Source organism: Tamandua tetradactyla, chromosome 6, assembly GCF_023851605.1.
Source record: "Tamandua tetradactyla isolate mTamTet1 chromosome 6, mTamTet1.pri, whole genome shotgun sequence".
NCBI lineage: Eukaryota > Metazoa > Chordata > Mammalia > Pilosa > Myrmecophagidae > Tamandua > Tamandua tetradactyla.
In genome coordinates, this window is record NC_135332.1 from 171,347,459 (window position 1) to 171,367,780 (window position 20,322).

Sequence of the window (20,322 nt, forward strand, 5' to 3'; positions counted from 1 at the left end):
GTACCCTTAGGCCACCCCTACCCATTGTGAATCCATAAACTCTAGCCTGCAAAGGTCCATTCTTGTCCCCACACTCAGTTCCTCCAGATATATACCTAGCAACGGAGTTACAGGATCAGAGCTTCTAGCCGCCTATGGAACCACCACGCTGCCCTCCAGAGGGTCTGCACCTCCCAGCTTCCCTACCAAGAGTGAGTAGGTGCATCTCTCACTCCACATTCTCTCCAGCACTTGTTTCTCTCTGCTCATTTTCAAACAGTTTTATTTGCATGTCATACAATCCGACCTAGGTAAACAGACCTGCCTTCACCACCATACTCTATCTGACGACATTTCCCTTTCTTCTGTGAATAATCTATACCCCTACCCCATGCCCCTGCCTGTTGACATTTAGTTTTGGAATAATGCCTTTGTTACATTCAGTGGAAGCATTTTGCAATGTTACTGTTGACTGTAGACCCTAACTTGAATTGATTAAGTCATCCATTTTCAACCCCTTGCAATGCTGACATTCATTTGTTCTTCCCTAGGCAAAAAAAGTTTTTATATAGTACATTTAATCACCATCATTGTTCACTCTAGGTGTTTCTCAGTTATACCACTGCAGTCTTTACCTCTATCTTTGGTGCTGGTGTTATATGTGCCCCCAGCCCTCCTCCTTCAACCATACTCACATTCAGCTTCATTCAGTGTGCTTATATGATTGTGCTACCATCAGATAGTATTGTGCTATCCATTTCTGAATTTTTACAATCCATTTTATATTACATTCTGTATTCCTTCAGTACCAAATGCCCAATCTCTATCCTCTTTCTATCTTCTAATAATCTGTGTCTCAACTTTATGTCTCAAAATTCACTCATTAATGTTAGCTCATATTAGTGAAACCATACAGTATTTATCCTTTTGTTTCTGGTTAATTTCACTCAGCATAATGCCCTCAAGATTCATCTATGTTGTTACATGCCTCATGACTTTATTCTATCTTACAGCTTACATCATATGTATATATCACAGCTTGGTTAGCTTCTCATCCATTGATGGACATTTGGGCTGTTTCTATCTCTTGGCAATCATAAATAGTGCTGCTATAAATATCGGTGTGCAAATGTCCAATTGTGTCCTTGCCTTCAGTTCCTCTGAATATATACCTAGTAATGGAATTGCTGGATCATATGACAATTCTATACTTAGCTTCCTGAGGACCCACCAAACTGAGGAATGAGTTTTAATGCAGGTGAAATAGATGAACAAATTGGAATATCTGAACAAAAATTCCTTATCACTTCTTCACGAAGAGCCAGAGGAAGGTTTCTGCAATGATTTGTACTGACGTCTAAGAAATGGGGCTGATCAATTGTTTTATTGGGTCAGTTGTTTATAAATACAAAGATTATAACTCTAAGGATTTTCTAAAATCACAGGCTAGAAATCATTGAAAACTAAGATAGAGAACAGATTCTTGCATTGTAAGTATGGTGTATAAATATAATATTGTACTTATATGCCTTGAATTAAGAAAAATGACTGTGCTTTCAAACTGGGGATTCATGGATTAGTATGCACAAAAGTCTTTCTAGGAAATATAGAAGGAGAAAGGAAATCTGCTTGTTGTTGCCTGACTTTAAGCTGTCCACTTTTTCATGTATGATGTCTTTAATTTTCACAGTAATAGTTTTTTGGGTTAAATACTACTTTTTTTTCATTTTCGTATGCAATAATGGAAGCAAAGATTGAGTAAGCATCTTGACTAAGGTCACACAACTAGAAAGTGGCAATGCCAGAAAATCTTGATAATATTTATTTAATATATGTCAGCCACTGTGCTAAAATCTTGAAAAGTATGATTTTATTTCATCCTCATATCAAACCTGTGAGGTGCAGCATTTTCAGAAATCATAACATAAAGAAATAGCATACAGAGCTCAAGCCTCTTACCCAACATCTCACAGCTGGCATTCACACCCAGGTCTGTTTGTGCTAAAGTTCATGTTTTGTCATTTTTCAGTAATTAGTTGTGCCAAGGAAAGGAGGAAGTCTGCTGGAGAGGCTTCATGACAGAAGCTGCAGTTAGTCTGGGTCTCAGAAGAAAAGTAGGCATTATTTCCTAGATTTGAAGAGAGAGAGATATTAACAGGTAAAGGAGATTTCAGGTTGGGGTTTATGGGAAAGTGGAGGTGAGAACACCATCTTCCCAGCCAGTCAGCTAGGCTTGAAGTCTAACCTTTAGCCCTTGGAAAAACTGAAAAGGCAGACAACTCCTAGGGATTCAAGCAGAAAGTTCAACCACAAAGACGAAAGCTTAGGCCTAGAGATAACTGAGGAAGCTACCACCAAATTGTTCGTACAGATGACAAAGTTGACCTTCCACCTGCCAGCCAGTAAAGCTGTAGCTGGATATTTGAAGCTCTATTTCACTAGCACAAAAGGTGATTCCAGATTTCCTGGGTCTACATGACAGTAATGTTTCCAACTCTGGATTCGAAATGATGTGGTCTCTAAGCCTCAGTTACTCATTTAATAGCCATGTGATCTTGGGAAAAAAAACTGAAATGCTTTGAGTGTCTTATTGTCTGTAAAGTGGAGCTAATGAGAGCACTTAACTCCTCATCACAGAGCAATTGGCAGGGAGATGGGGCAAGATAATTTTTCCAGTTTTAAGCTTTTCTAATATTAAATTTGTCAAGATATTGAGTTTTTAATGATGGAAAACTGGGGCTAATGATATTGTTATCAATTATATAGTCACAGGCATCTCTCAGAAAATGTACTGCCCAGGCAGCTATATCTAAGATGGATATGTTTCTTTCATACTAAGAAAGGGACAAAAAACAAAATCTAAACATGCTGAGCACTTACTGCCAAGCAATATACTTGCCACTTTATAGTCATTATGTTTTTTTTTTTTTTTTTTTTTTTTTTAAAGGAAAGACAGAGAGAAGGAAGGAAGGATAGAAGGAAGGAAGGAAGGAAGAAAGGGAAACATTTTTAAACATTTTCTTGTTTTATTGTATTCTGTTTCTCCGTTTTTGTTACATGGGCTGGGGCCGGGAATCGAACCGAGGTCCTCCGGCATAGCAGGCAAGCACTTTGCCCGCTGAGCCACCGCGGCCCGCCCGTCATTATGTTTTTTAATCATGCAAAACCACGTATGGCAAATACTCCTCATATCATTTTGCACATGAGAAAATTGGGCCTAAGAAAGAAACTTTCCCAGGTGGCAAAGCTGACAGCTTGAGAATCAGGATTTGAATGCACATCCGCCTGACTCCAGAGTGCATGCTCATTGCCCTGTGCTGCCGCCGAAGCTGGAAGCCAGAGGCTGAGTCCTGAAGACCTGCCCTAAAAATAGGCTGTCCTCCCTCCTACAGCCCCTGCCTAAACAGACCCTCTTTTTGAACTTGAAGAAGCAAGTGACTTCCCTTCCGAAAATGACTGGCCTTCCAGGAGGGCCTGGGTATTGTTCACTAACATTCCATAAACTATTTTCTAACCTGCCCACATCCTGTCACCCCAATTTCCTTCCCTTTCCTGATAGCCAGGCAGAGTATAAGCCGCAGGCCTGAAGTGTACACCGCCTGCCTCCTTGCCTGATTGATGTACAATCCCTAACAGAACAGAAACGTGGAGTGAAGCTTACTGACTCTCTCTTTAAAAAAAAAAAAAGGAAGAAAAGAAATGAGGGCAGCTGAAGAGCTTCCTCCACACCCTCTGGAGCAGACACTTCTGTCCCTTAGGCTCTGGTGTAAGTTACTTCCCTTTTCCTTTCTCCTTATCGCTTTCCTTTAAAGTGTGCCTGGAAGCATTGCAAAGGGGAAAGTATAAACAATGTCGGGGGGTGGTGCTAAATTTAAAGAAAATGTAGGCCCTGCATCCTGTCCTATTCTTAAAAGAAATAAATAAACTCACACACAAAAAAAGAATAATAATCCTGTATATTTTGTAACCATCCCTTGGTGTGTCAGCTTATTTTGATAGTCAGATAACCAGTTTAACTTTTAAATAGCCTCAGAGCTGATTTTCCAACTTTCTGTTTGAAATAAATGGCACCACATCCCAGCCTTCAGAACGAAACTTATATCCCACTAAAAACTGCATTTTTATATAGTTCCAATAATTTCCTTTATATAACTCCGTAAGAAGATAATATAATAGGGTTTGAGTTAAAATGACCTTCAGAGACAGAAGGGAAGATCATGGGTACAAGTTGGAGACATATGAGTGAAATCTTACAAGCATGTTTCATTTGAGTTTCATGATGTTTTAGAAAGATGTGAGCTAAAATTTAGCAATTTATAGATTTCACATAAATATCCGACTTTGGAGATTTTTTTTGAAAAATTTAGAGGTAGATCCAAAGTAGCCTGGCCTTTGCACCTGCTAACAGAGGAATCTGGGTAGCCCCTGCCCTGTAGGAGAAGTGAGCCTCTCCCATTCTCCTGGTCTCACTTTTCTCTCCACCTCCAACACTGGAGATCCAACACACGAGGTCAGTTGTGCCTTGAGCTATTATATTGCCCTTATTCTGTTGCATTTTGTTTTTTTTTAAACAGTAATTATCTTTCTCTACCCATGTCTCTGTCAAAAATAGGGTCCTAAGAGTTGAACTAAGAGGGCTGTGTGATGTTTTTACACTTCTTATGTTTCCTGCTTTTTCCATTGGCGCCTCATTTGGCTACGCAGGGTCTCAGCCAGTTCCTTCCATTAGAAGCCTGGGACACTGAGGTCTGAAGCTAGAAAGTGACTTGTCCAAAGTCAGGACCTAGTTAGGCAAACATGGGATAAAAACTCACATCTGTGACTTTCATCTTCTGTGGTACCACCTGCCGGAGATGCTGTGGAATTTTACTGAGAGCATTTGTGGTTGTTCCAATGAATGGGGGGTCTGACTGGAGACCAGGGATGCCAGAGACCCTGCGATGCACTGTCAGAACCAACCATGGATTTTCCCACGTCCTACTCAAGTTTTAAATCCCCTACCAGAAATTTGTTAATTGAAAAAGCCTTTTAATAGTCTTTGACTCTAGAATCTGTTTCCATTTTACACATATGCACACACACACGCAAATTTTATTTTTTAATGTGCAGTTTTAATATACACAGGATTTTCCAGAAATGCAATTTCAGTGTAAATCAAAAGAAGCAGGTAAATGATTAGGAGCACAGATTCTGGAATCAGACTACAAAGGTTTGACTCTCAGCTCTACCACCTGCTTGTTGTGTGACCTTAGGCAAATTACCTGACCTCATTGGACTTCAGATTCCTCTTACATAAAATGAGAATAATAGCAGCAACTATCCCATTTTTGTGTCTTACGGCTAAATGAACTAATAAATGCAATATTTCGAACATAGTAATTGCTATAGAAATGTTATTACTATTATTTTTTTTGGAGTTTACCAACTGTAAACAGTTGTTCACAGTATCAGAAAATTATACAATTAATCACAACTCCGTGCATGGTTGCCAATATATCCTTCCTCTATTTTTCTGTATTTATAAAGGCTGCATTCTTGGTGAGTTAATTTTTATAAGCTAATATCTAATTACTTCGTGATGCCTTCTAGAGTATTTCTATGGAAAGACACACCTGTTATTGTATTTTAAATCACATTCTGATTCCCTCTTTATAATATTTTTATGGTTTTGTTTATGTTTTAAAATTATGTATTGGGGTTTGTTGTAGTATCAGTGAAACTTATTTCTGGTTGCAGAGGGGCATTGCAAAAGACTTGCTCTGGGAAGAGAATATAGCTGTGATTAGGTTGAGTACCATTTGGTTTAGTATTTTCCACATATGGTCTAATTACCTTCCCTGACTTCCTAGGACATAGTTGAAGTGAGTGACTCAGTTGGGGCTTTCAAGGAGGATGACTCCTCTGATTTCCAAACTCCAGAAGGGGAGAGAAGCATGTCCCAGGAGGAAGAGAAATCTTGCAAAACATTTATCTTTCAGTTGCCTGTTAACTGGGTGTTTTGGTCTGAGGTTAAAGAAAGTCATGCCTATTATGTCATCCAAACCCCAAGGTATCTACTGATATCAGAGTCCATTTAACACCAAGCAAAGTGGGAAACTATTATAGGGTTTTGAACAAGTACTTGCTTGGACTGTTCTTAAAACTATCACTGCAGTTGCTGTGAGGAACGTCGACTTCAAGGGCAAGGCAGAACTGTAATGAAAGCAGAAAGACCAGTTAGGAGATATTATCTCAGTTGAGTATAACACTACAATGGCAAAAGTGGTGATGTGGTCCAACTAGAGTTATATTTTGGAGGCTGAACCAAAACAGTTTGCTGATGGATTGAATGTGAGAAGTGAGTGAGAAGAGTGTATGCTGCCTATTTTGGAATCAAGCAACAAAACCAAGATGGTGAAGACTGAAAAAGAAACAGGCTTAGGCAAGTGTAATCAAGGGTTGGTGTATGAGTCACTAGTTAGTGTATGTGGAGGCTTTTTCTAGAAAATATCACATAAATTACTGCCTTTAAGATGCATGCCATGTGATCAGAAAGCAGGATTTCCCTTCATTCCTGTTTTCATTTTGATGCCTTATTCCCTTTTTCTGTTGTCTGGTACCCCCAAGTCTGCAGCCTCTCTGGCTCAATTATTTTCAGAGTGTAGATTTTCAGTTTCTTTTCTGCAGGGCTAGAGATTAGGGAAGAGAAAGCATAGTCAACTACTGGACAGAAGCATAAACGTTGGGATCCATTTGCTTAATATGCAGACTTGAAACCAATCTCTTCCAACCCTATACCTCAGATCTGGAATAATTTATGAGGATTTGCACACCTTTGACAATCTCAGTAGGAGTACCAAAGCTTAGAGGGAAGAGAAAGCATGTCATGAGTGGAAGGAAAAGTGCAAGAGATTTATTTGTTTTGTGGCCACAATTTAAAGAATACTTCACTGATACTGTGTTCAATCCCAGATTTCTTGTTGGTCTCAGAGAAATCTGAAAGATTTCAGGGCTTGGTTCATTTTGCCGTGGGTTGTTCACTTGCGGATAAGATACAGTTGAAGGCATTATGTCCTCAAGTTCTATGAAGATATGGTGCCCAGAGGGCTCAAACTCTAGCTTGTGGTTACCAGTCTGTTCTCTGTGCATTCAGTGCCTTGACTCATGCTTTGCCATGCTACTTCTAGATTTTAAAGTTTTGTGATTCTATAATTTTATGGTTCTGTTCAAGTACTGAAATATTATGATTTGAGTTTCTAAATTTAACTAACTTATTCCACCATGTGCTGAGTACCTTGAAGGATTTAAAAGCAGAAGGCATGATCTCTATCTGTCAGCTTTATGAATGAAATGAAACAATAGGGGAAGGGGGAAGACAACACATAGACAAAATTGTCCTTTAAATATAATATGGCAAGTATATGTTTTTGTTGCGTGCCAATGTGATGGGATTTGTAGAGACTACTTTGAGTCTTATATTAAGAAATTCATCTTAAACCTGTCTTGGTTCAACAGGAAGAAGTGGCAGATTAGATTAGGGGTATCATCCTTCTGCATGAAAGGGAGGAAAATCATTTTTTTCTGGTAAATGCTTTAAGAATTTACCAAAAGAGAATAAGATGTGTGAGCTGCAACAATCAGATATTCTAAGGGATGCAAGGCTTTGGCAGATGGTAAGATTTAGCTAAGAAGAGAGATGCATGGGTAATGTCTCAGGGGAGAACTGGAGGACAGAGCAAAGCATCTATGACTACTTTATGCCAAGTCTTCATTAACATAGCCATCAATGGCCTTGGGTCCCAGGTCCACCAGTCTTTAGCTGTGTGACCTAAATAAAATCATTCTTTCTAGGCCTCTCTATTATCATTCATAAAGCCAGAGGAAGATAGGATGCTGTGCTCTGTTTCCCAAAGAATGCTTCATGAAATTCTACCTTCATGTGATGATAATGGATGTTATCTGGAAAGGGGTTCTATGATCAACTTAGGAAGTACTGGTTAAACAAAAACAAACTGGATTATTTAGGATGTTTTAGAGTCTTTACTATGCCAATGCTATTATGCATCTAAGGGAAGAAATGTTATATACTGAAATGTCTCAGCTTATTCAATCATAGCACATTTTTCACATAGACCATCATATAGAGCTGATGATGATGTATGGCTGATCCGTTTTTCCTATACCTGGAACTCAAACGACACCGTGAGATGATGCAGAAGGAGTAGTTAATGTACAGATTAAACAGGATGGTGCGCCAGATAGATGTGGCTTTGAATTCCAGTGCTGCTACCTATTCCCTGTGTGATCTTGGAAAAATTGTCATCTATATGACAGGGATAACAAAATCTACCATTCAGATTGTTGTTAGGATACATGGAGGCAGAAAATGTATAACCCGATAGCACAATAAATATTAGGTGCACAATAAATATTAGTTTTCTTTTTTGCTTCCTTTTTACTATATAATGTTTCACTTGAGTGAGAGATGGCCATGAGGTTGATTGCAAATGGGTTGTGGCACTTTTAAGCATCATGTTTTTTAATGTTATATTAAAGGGGGTGGGGAGAGAGGACACCTACTTTTCACACCAAGACATTATTGATATTGAGGCACAAATGGAATATTTTTGCACCACAGTGTGACCAGCTATTCATAAACTTATTGCTTGCATAGGATCCCAAATCCTTCCTACACACATCGTTTTATCTTTGAAGTGGCGATAGGAAAAATGTAGTAGAAAATAGCTTTTTGGCCTGTGGTTATAGAAGAGGATAGGACTATACTAACCTGTCATGAAATCTTATTTTTTCCGTGCCCACTTCCCTTTAAATGACCCTGCCCATAGCACTCTGCCACACTGCACTCAGTGCAAGGCTGGCCAACATTAGATTAGATGGACAGCTGATCCAATAGCAGCCAATATCATATTACTTACAAGGAGGTTTGGTATCAAGGATAAGTGACAATTACCAAATCCCAATCAAACTTTGTTTCTTCCATAATTGGAGCTGACATAAAAAGGAATTGGCCAACCAATGGAAAAGTGAGCAGACATGCAGAGAGAAGACATACCGTCATAAGGCATTTTTATGTGACTTGATAAGTAAGAAGAACATAGTAGCATATGCAGTTCACTAATTTTCCTGCCTCCATCCTATTCCCACCCTCTCCTTTAAAAAAGACTTCCTCTCAGCCAAGAATTGGGTAGAAACTGAAACATTCCATTTCTTACTTTCTTTTAAAACTTAGTATTTGGATGCTATTCCCTCAAGTCCCAGAATAAGAGGGGGTCTATGAGTTGATTACCTAGGTAGGTATAGTTCAAAGTGATCAAGAAATGAAGATCAACACGAGTTTGCACAGATCCAGACATGCAAGCTTAGGTGGACTTTCTCTCCCTTGCTTGTCAACAGCTTTGATGGTGAGCCAGGGAAGCTGTCTGGAGCCATTATCTACTCTCATGACATCAGACAGGTACTGCTTGGCAACATCCGCCCTGCATTCCTGTGGAAACTCAGGTTAATCTTGTAGGCTCCTCTGAAAAATTCCTTTTGTAAATCTTGGGAGCTTTATTAAGAATTGTCATCCTAATATTTATCTTTAGATGAGGTCCACAATGTACTATTACATTACATATATATCATATTCCTTTCCTCTTTTGCAAAGTCACAAATCCTCCAAGCCTGGGACCAATGCCAGCAGGTATATCCTTGCAGAGTTTTTATGAAGGTCCTCCACATTTCAGTGACTGCAGAACTGAAAGGAACAAGTACTCAGATGTGCTTCATGTTCTAGCCTAAGCTCTGCCACCAAACTCTTTTTGTGACTTTTAGCATATCTGTTCCCATGTCTCAGCCTCCATTTCCTAAATGGGAGATAAAAGGCTACTCTAGAGATCATGATGTCCAACTGCTCTCACCTTACAAGAGAGAAAACTGAGGCTTTGTATAGAGAGGCCCTTGCTGAGATTCAGGGATATTCATAGCAAGCTTTTGCCACTCAGCAATCAGTTTACGTGCTTCCGGCAGTAGCATCCTGGTTTTCTCTGAAGGATCTGTGCCTCCCTCACGTTCTATCCACTTAGGAGGGGATGACCACGGCCCAACTTCAGGGCTGGACATGAGCTGGACATGAGCTGAACATCTGCCCAATCTGGCCATTTATATCCACAAGGTTCCTTAGACTTAGTGAGGGATGGGACATAAGTCAAGCCAGGCTAATCGGAGTCAACAAAATTCAAATAGAACCCTTTTAATTGAGAATAATTAGAAAAAGGACTTACAGTTTCTACTGGGATGGCTGAGAGTAGCGTTGAACTAAATGAATGTCCTGCTTTAATCATGAGAGTGTGCTCTTCTTGAGAATGAAGTCAACAAAGATGAAGGGACTGCCGAGAGAAACGTAATGTGGATGGAGACCTTTATGTCCAGCCATGTTAGAAGTAGGCGTTGGCACCAGATTCTCCAGGTTTGAATCCCAACTCTGTCACTAATAAGCTGTGTGACCTCTTGGGAAAGTTACTCATTGGTGAAACAGAGATAATGAACGGAAACCTTATAGGATTGCTGTGAAGAATAAATGATTACTATTTGCCAAGTGCTTATGACAAAGTACTTGCTATACAACATAACAGTAAGTGCTACATAAATATTTGTTAATTTTATCATTACTGTTATTATATTTGTGCCTTTCAATTATATGAACCAGTAAATTCTATCTTTTGTTTAAACCAGTTTGATTCCTAATAAAATTGATCACACATCAAATTAGTGATAGATCTTAAAGCCAGGTCTTCTGACTTCTATTTTAAATGAATGAATTCCCTGCAACCACAAACATGCTATAAGTTTCAAATCATAAAGTGAGGGTATTGATTGGACAAGGGACCAGGGTGTATATTCTCTGAGTTTACTGAATTAAATGTCAATTGATATTAAATACTGAGTATTAGATATCAAGAATTGTTGATTTTGTTATATAACATTCTGTAATAATGTTGATTTTGTTATATAACATTCTGTAATAATGTTACTGTGATATGTAGGTTATATTATATACGTACATATATATGTATATATACATACATACATATATGTATATGTATGTGTCTATATATATACATATGAAGATGTATATATTTTTAGAGCTACACACTAAAGTACTTAGGAGTTAATGCTATAATTTAACTTAACAAGAACCACAAAACAAGATAAAACAAATATGACAAAATGCTTGCAATATTTGGTCTGAATGATGGATAATCGGGTGCTCATTATAAAATTCTCTCAACTTTTCTGTGTGTTTAAAAATTTTGTAATCAACATTTTTATTGCAATTACTGTCCTGATTACATAACTTACCCACTCAAATGCAGGTACCACAAGACAAGGCCCACATGTGCCTTGCTTACTATTGTACTCCTAGTGGCTGGGCTATGGTGCATGGCCAATAAATAGGTAATTAAGGTGATGATGTTGGACCCTGTCAGTTGAGGAGAAGAGTTTTAGGGCAGGTAGAACTGCAACTGTGGGGGCTCTGCTGTGTCCTGCACCACCCACCATCCGCATGCATGCTGAAGGCTTTCAACTACAAGCACCTGGGACTCCCCTTCTGAGCCTTGTTCTCTTTACATGAGCTGCACTAGAAGAGCTGGGGTCTTGACACCCCCGAAGAGTAACCCTGGGCCTACTATGGTGAACTGAACTCAGAGGATGAATATTCTGCTTTACTCCTCAAATGGAACAACTCTGAGGTCTATTCTTCAGTGTCTCTCAGAGATCCCTAGGGTGATTGAGACCCAGCTGCCTGCAGCAGTAACCTGCTCATCAATTCCCTTCATTGGTTTACTTCCCTTTGCTGTTCTAGGTCTGCACTCCCTTCCTAATGCTTCCTCACGAAAACCACTTGTCTTCAAATCCTTGTCTCAAATTCTACTTCTGAGGTGCCATCTAAGACAGAAAGGAAGAGATTGAGTCTGAACAAAGTCACCAAGAACAGACACAGAGAGGAGAGAGTGAATAGGAATGTTTTTTTTCTGGATGGACAGAACAAAATTTGGTCTCCTCTGTGTCAGGTGATTAAGAGGCAAATCTCGTTACCTGGGGACATCCCAAGTTCTATACATGTCTGACCAGTTCACCCAATTCCTCTTCTAGATATTGGGGAAAACCCTGTGCTCAACACCTTCCAGAACGAAATTAAACTATTGCATTCTCAACCTCCCTCCTGCCCTCTCCATGGCTGGTTCTTGAATCACCAGCCAAATACCCTTTTCCTCTCTGCATGGTAACTTTGCAGTACAGTACAGACATATGCTCTTCCCCTACAGCCAAGCCTAAATTCCACCCTGGCTTCTTCAAATGCCCTTGGATGAATATAGGCATGCCTTTCGCCTGCAATCTTTATGTATTCTTATTCATTAGACATGCTATGTTAAATTCATTGATGGAACAGTTATACCCATGAAGCTCCTAAATTGTAACCAATCAAAATAAAGCCCTCAACAAAATGAAGCATGTAAATTCCATAGGTTAACTGCCTAAACTACCCATTGTCTAGGGATTTAATCTGCCCAGTCTGGTAGTGTCCTCAATGACTCGAGCCTCCTAAACTAGTAGGAAGGATGCAAGGGACCTAAATATGATTTCTGACTCTGCATCACTTCCCTCCTGGGTGTGTTTGTGTCTGTGTCCTTTGTTTTTCTAATCATGTGCTTTATCATTTCTCAGAAAAAAACAACAGCACTTACAATCCATGATAGCCTCAATTCTTATGAGCCTAGGTGAATGAGGAGCTTCTCATAAAAGAATGTTGCTAAAGGGATGAATTTGAATCAACTGATCAACCGTTGATTGGTCTTCACATTTCCAAATGCTGCCCCAACTTTTTGTTATAAATCTTCTGGTCACCCAGCTGTGAAAAGTTAAGTCAATTTTGACTTCTCATTCTTGACCTCTTCTCAAAGCTCTCTCTAAACCTTGTTGGTACTATCTTTACAATATTCCAGTACCCCTCCACCCCGTCCCGCTTCCCGACTGCTGTCTCTCCAATCTCTTTTTCCCCTGCTGACAGTGTCCTAAATACAGGTCTTCTTATATCTATGTCCAGTTCCCAAATATTCAGTGGTGCCTCAGCTGTTCTGCTTTGTCTCTAGCTGACTAGATCCAGCTTCATTTCTCCATCTATGCATCATCCTCCCAAGTCCTGGAATGCTCCCTCAGTACCCTTGCCACTGGGCTTTGGCTCAAGCTATCTGCTATGCTGGATGCCCTTCCCAAATATATATTTGCTAAAATCCTAATGTCCTTAAGTCCTAGCTCAAATTTTATTCTATTACCAGATATTCTATTATGGTTTTTTTTTTTAAATGGTTTGTCTATGATAAATATTCCAATCCTCTTCTAAATGTTTTTTTTTCTGTTTTCCTCATTTGCTTGTGAATTCAGAGGGCAGCTAGTATTTTATTTATTTCAAAACCACCCAGTGGCCCTTTGAATTGTGCTCCACACATACAGGTACTCAATAAACACAACCCACCCCAAGCATAATAATGGGGGCAGGTATTTGGTTCCTAGAAATGTAAATGAGAGTGACGTAATACTGACCTTCCTAATAGTTGTCCATTTCTCCTCTGAGAACCAATGATTAGGCTTTGATTTAAAGAAACAAAGCTTTCAGGCTTGTATTCTGCTGGCAACTTCTGATATGGCTCCCACTGATTCCTCCCTTGCTGTTTTCATGCCTTTGCACCATCCCCTCGGTTTGAACGTGAACCTGAACTAAAGACTCACTTCTAACAAACAGAATATGGCAGAAGTAATTCAGTTAAAAAAGGCCCTGGCATCCATCTTGCTAGCACTCTTTTGTGCTGACACTCTCTCTTTCCCACTTACTTGCTTGTTGCTATGTTGTGAGGTATTCTGTGGAGAGGGCAACACATGGCAGCGAATCAAAGGAGGGCTCCACTAAGAACATGTAAGGGATTGAGGCCTCAGTCCAGAGCCTGTGGGGAGCTGAGTCCAGCCAGCATCCATGTGGGTGAGCTAGAAAGTGGATCTCTCTTGGTTGAGTCTCAAGATGTGTAAAGTCTTATGAGAGCTTCTGAACCACAGGATCTAGCAAAGATGCCTTGTTGCCTGATCTTCAGAAGCTGGGATAATAAATGTGGCTGCTTCAACCCATTAAGTTTTCAGATAATTTGTTGTGCAGAGATAGATGACTGGGACATCTTCCTTTGACCATTCTGACCACCATATTAAGTCCAGAAGGACGTTCCTTCTTACTGATGTATTACCAGGGTCATCTATCCTCTCAGAGTCTTCCCATTGTAGGACTTTGTATAAAGATATATACCTCCTAGGAACATGGCTCATATATGTTTAAATTCATCTGCATAAAGCTAGAACAGAATTTTGCAAAGCCAGGACAGAGTTCTGCAAAACCAGATAAGAATTTAAAACACACCATCATTTGGGGGTTAGCGATAGAAAAAAAAAATACTGTCAATGGATTGCCTACTGGTGTGGGCATTTATGAAATGAGAACTATTTCTTCAATTTTTCAAATAAGGATCAAGTTAAAACATTTTCTCAAGGGCACACATCCTATGAGTGTTGAAATCAGATGTCAAGCTCAGGTGTGCACACAGTCAAAGGTCAAAACCAAGCTTTCCCCCCAAAACTGAAGTTTCTCAACTGTAGATGCACATTTTAATCACCTGAGGAACATTATGAAGACATTAACTTATTTTGATCTAATTGTTCTGGGCACTGAGAGCTTTAAAAGCTGCCCAGGTGATTTTAATACATAGCCAAGTTTGAAAACCACTGTATTTCACCATAGACTCACCTCTAAACTCTGTTCAATCTCACTGGAATTTATCACACATCCCTGAGCAAGCCTCTTGAATCTTTGTTGAAAGGACAAAGGTGCACTAAGAGAGAAGATCTGTTGAGTACATGCTGTGGGGAAAAGCATTCTAGGAGAGGAAAAAATAGAGAGGCAACAATAAACTTTGACCTTGAGTCACATAGATATTGAATGAAGCAGAATATTTTATTACATAACAGGAAATTGGTCAGCAGTTTTCCCGCCTTATATAGCCACACTATTTAATCATATTTCAGTTGCCCTTGAGTAACAGTCATTTCCCTTGAATCACAGCATATTAGAGCTGGAAGAAAATCTAGAATTCAATCATTTCATATACAAGGATACCAAACTTTAGAGAGGGGAAGTAATAAATTAGCGGCAGAACTGGGTCTAGACTGGATATTTAGACTTCTCAAATGAGACTTTTTACACAACATCAAAGCAAATTCTATTTTTGGCGGGGGGGGGAAATAAGTACATATACTGTATCTTTCAAAACTATGTTACTGGCAAAAAGCATTTCAGACCTTTTCAAATCCATGTTCTGCTTTCCTTTGCACAGTGCCTGATTTCAGAGACTTACCATTTGCTGTTTCCTGTGCCTGAAGACTATTTCCTTGAAGATCTTATGGTTGTCTCCATTTCATCACAATCTCTGCTCAGTCATCTTATCAAAGTAGTCTCCCCTGACTGCTCTACAGAAATAGCGAACACCCCCCAACCATTCTTTATTCCCTTTACTCAGTTTCATTATTTTTTCCAAAGCTTTTTGTCATCCCCTAACATGTAAGTTACATCTACAATATCAGTACCATTCCTTAATTAAATGCAGAGTGAATAGTCAAATCTTGACTGATTGTTTATTTAGGAATGTGTGTTTTAGTTTCTGCATTTATGTGAATTTCCCAAATTTCCTTCAGTTGCTGATTCCTAATTTCATTCCACCAAAACCAGAAAACATACTTTGTATTATTTCTATCCTTTTAAATGTATTGAGGTTTGTTTTATGGCCTAGCATATGGTTTATCCTGGAGTACGTTCCCTGTACCTTTGAGAAGAATATACATTCTTTTGTTGTTGAATAGAGTGTTTTATAGATGTCGTTTAGGTCTACTTGGGTTATAATGTTGTTGAAGTCTTCTAGTTCTTGTCAATCTTCTGCCTGATTATTCTGTCCATTATTAAAAGTGGGGTATTGAATTAACTATTTTTGAATTAATAAATTTTACCTCCAATTCTGTCAGTGCAGCTCCCTTTTGGTTAATGTTTGAGTGGTAAATTTTGTGCCATCATTTTCCTTTTAAACTATGTGTATTCTTTCATCAAAAATGTGCTTCTTGTAGACAACATCAAGTTATATATTTATATATTTTATATATAAATATATAACTTGATCAAGTTATATATATATATATATATATTTTATCCATTTTTCCTGTCTGCCTTTTGATTTGGAGTGTTTAGTGTATGCAGACTTATTGTGATTGCTGATAAAGTAGGATTTATATCTGCCATTTTTCTTTATTTTTTCCTACATGTCTTTTGGCTTTTGGTTTTCTATTTCGCCATTACTTTTTTTGTGTGTTAAGTAGACAATTTTTTTTTTTTTTTTTGTGCCCCTGCCCTGTTTCCCAAATCAGCCCAGCATTTTCTGGAGCACACATGCTCACTGAGGGTCAGGCAAGTTGATATTTTCTATTGTCTTATTTTTATTTCCCTGTTTCCTTTCCTACTGATTTTCAGTTATTTTCTTAGGGGTTGCCTAACCCCTTATTACAATAATAAGATATTAATTACAATTAATATCTTAATCTAATTTGGATTAATATCATCTTAATTTCAAAAATAAACAAAAACCTTGCTATTTTGTGTTCTTATTGTCATACAAAGTACACTTTTATACGTTATATTTCCATCACAAGATTTAATAACCATTGCTTTATGCAGTTGTCTTTCAAATCAGATGAGAAAATACCCTTTACACATTACGAAGAAAAACACACTTACATTGTCGTTTATATTCACCGGTGTAGTTCCCTTTCCCAGCGCCTTTTATTTCTCCACGGAGGCTAAAGTGACGGTTCAATACCCTTCATTTCAGCCCCAGTGAGTCTCTTCAGCGTTTCTTGTTTGGTAGGTCTGCTAGTAACACATTCTCTCCATTTTTGCTTATCTGGGAATATTATAATTTCTTTTTTACTTTTGAAGGATGGTTTTGCTCAATGTAAAATTCTTGATTGACAAGACTTTTCTTTCTTCACTGCCTTCTGACCTCCATGATTTCTGATGAGAAGTCAGCTGCTAATCTCATTTCCTTCTTGTAGCTTTCAAGATTCTTTGTCTTTTGATAGTTTCAAATATGATGTTTTTAGGTGCATATCTCTTTGAATTCATCTTATTTGGAATTATTCCAGCTTCTTCGGAGTGTAGGCTAAGGCTTTTCATCAGATATGGGAAGTTTTTGGCCACTATCTTTTCAAATAATCAGATCTCTTAAAAAATTTTTTTCTATCCCTTTCTCCTCTTTTGGGACTTCCATTATGCATATGTTGGTACACTTGATGGAATCTCACAGGACTAAGATTCTGTTCATTTTTATTTTTTGTAGTTTTTGTTACCTTTTCTGGACAATCTTAACCAACCTGTCTGCAAGTTTACTGACTCTTTCTTTTGCCATTTTAATGATCTTTATGACTAGGTTTTTTTGGGGAGAGGAGTGTTATACTCGTGATCAGAAAGGCTTCATTGAGGAGGTGAGGTTTATTTTGGATTTAGAGGGAAGACCAAGAAACAGGAAAATGTTTACAAACTGATGTTGTGGACCCACAGACATTCTGTACATGCTCTGCACAGTATTTTTAAAAAATATTTTGAATAGCAAAACATTTAAAACCATGAGTTAGATAAAATCCCCATTTCTAGATTGTCTTAAAAAGTCCAACTATAATGACTGACAGGTTCTGACTACTTAAAATGGGCTAGTCATTGTTCTAAGTCCATTGTCTGTGTTTACTTCCCAGTGGTATTGGGAAATTTGAGTTATTATTAGCCCCATTTAGATACAGGACATAAAAAAAAAAGCACCGCCTCTTACTATTACATAAAGACCTGGACCCTGAACTCATGTCATCTAGTTCCAGAGTAAAGCTGCAACCAAACTCTACACTAGGCTGCTCCCTTAGAAAGTCCCCTCTCTGGACCTGAATTTTCACTTGACAGTAACTAACAGGTGGCGACCAGCAGCTACGGAAAATGTGAATTTCCATTCATATCCATTCCTACCACTCCTTATTCTTCTACATCAGGCAAACTTCACTGATTTTATGTTACCTGCCTGGCTTCTATGGGGATGGAGTTTGCAAATCCTCAACTAGAACATCAGAGATAAAAGGAAGTACATTTTATGAGGGAAAAACAGCAGGAAAAATATGTTAAGTAGTAAGAAAATGCATGGCTTGATGGGGGAGAGTGAAGATGAGTTTGGCAAAGAATAGTTCTCTGTGGGAAGGCAATAGTGGATACATCTGGAGAGAATAATTGGCACTATACCCTGGAGACCATAAATAGTAATGCTTTTACATATTTTGTAGGTCTTCTGTTTCAGAGGACGGAAACACCAACTATCTTCTTTGATCCCTAAAGTTACCCTGTAAATGAGGATTATAGTTATTATTAGATAGATATGGAGATTAAAGCTGAGAGTCACATATATTTAATGTTTAATGGCAAAACTGGAACAAGAACCCAGATCTCTAAGCTCTAGCCCACTGCTGATAAACAGATAAATAAACCCTCGCACACATATTAGACATGAGCTAGAACTTCTTTTGTCCTGTTCACTGCTCTGCTCTTGGCACCTAGAACAATACCCAATCCTAACAACTGCAATCCGCTTATCCTATGGTCAAATATCAACTTGGCTCTCCTAGGGCTCATAGCACAAACAGCTGCCAGGAGGCAGAAAGGTTTAACTAAGAGCAGCTGTTCTACTTAAGCTTCATAGCTTTTTGCATAGGCTGAATCAGCTCCTTCACGGTGATTTTTCCATGTCAGAAGGCACCAGGGATGAGATCCATCCCCATTACTCCTACTAGTGAGGAAACCTGCCTGGCTTGCAAGATGATGGTGTGTGGGATGGTGTGAGGGCTGAGGGCAACAGTGACAGGCCATGGTCACTTGAAGAACAAATGGTTTTCAGATCACTCCCATTAGCTCTATTTGCTTAGGAAAGAAAATGTGTCTCAGACTTTATGCACTCTTAGGAGGCATTCTTGGGAACTTATAGCTCTGATAAAGTATTTGTGCATCATTTCTGAGTGATCTGATTTTTTTTATTTTGGGGAGTGCATGGTCTGGGAATCGAACCCAGGTCTCCCGCATGAAAGGCGAGCATTCTACCACTGAACCACCTGTGCACCCTGAGTCATCGGATTTTTAGTGTGGCATTACAAAAAATAATAGCAGAATTTTTAAAGCCTAAAACATAAAAGTTATATTTATTATACCTTGTTCACTCATGATTTAGTGGAGACATATCTACACTTAACTTGGCTTATTATAAAGAGCACCAGCCAGAGAATCAGATGCCTGGGTCTGGTAGAGATGTTCTATTATGGTAACCCTCAGCTGGTCTCATGGTATCTGTATCTCAGAATCCTCCCCTGTAAAAACAGGGATAGGAATTCCTAAGAACCTTGCAGCTTTACAGTTCACTTACTTGAGTTTTACCAAGTTCTCTGAGAAGCTGGAAACTCTGTGACTGATTTTGTTGTTATCGTTGTTCCTAATCCCAATTGAAAGGAATGAGAATTGGGTACATCCATGGCATTTTTTCACAGTGACCTCAGATGTTTCCAACCAAATCAAATATTTGCTCTAGCAGTATTTTATATTTGTTTAGCATCTTGTAGTTTTTAAAAATAACATGGCTTATTTAATTTGTTTTATTCTTTTCCATAGTAATTCTTAAGTAGGCCAGATAGGTGGTAGAGGGGTAAGGGAGTTATTTTCATTTTAGATATGAGGAAACAACTTCAAAGTGTTTCAGTAATTTATCTCAAGTAATGTGAATAATTGATGGAAGAGGTGGGACCAGAGTCTAAGTCACCTAATGAATGAGCCAGAATGCTTATCATTATTACTATTAAACAACTACTTATGTGCAAGGCATTGTGTCAGACATGTTCCAGCTTTCTGGGAGCTTCCAATCTGTGGGTCTGTAATCAGATAATTTCAATTGTCTGAGGGTAATAATTGAGGTGGGAACATTAGCTATGGGAGCACAGTACAGGGAGGAGCATGGCCCAACCCAGGAAATTCATGAAGAACTCAAGTAGATGGCATCTCATTTTGGTGTTAAAGAATGAATAAGAGTTAGCATAGATAAGAGTTAGCATAGAATGGTGGAAGGGTTTTCTGGTCAAGAAGGAAAACATAAGAAAATGTATGAAGGGGTGAAACCACATTTTCTTTGCAGAGAAGGGTAAGCATTT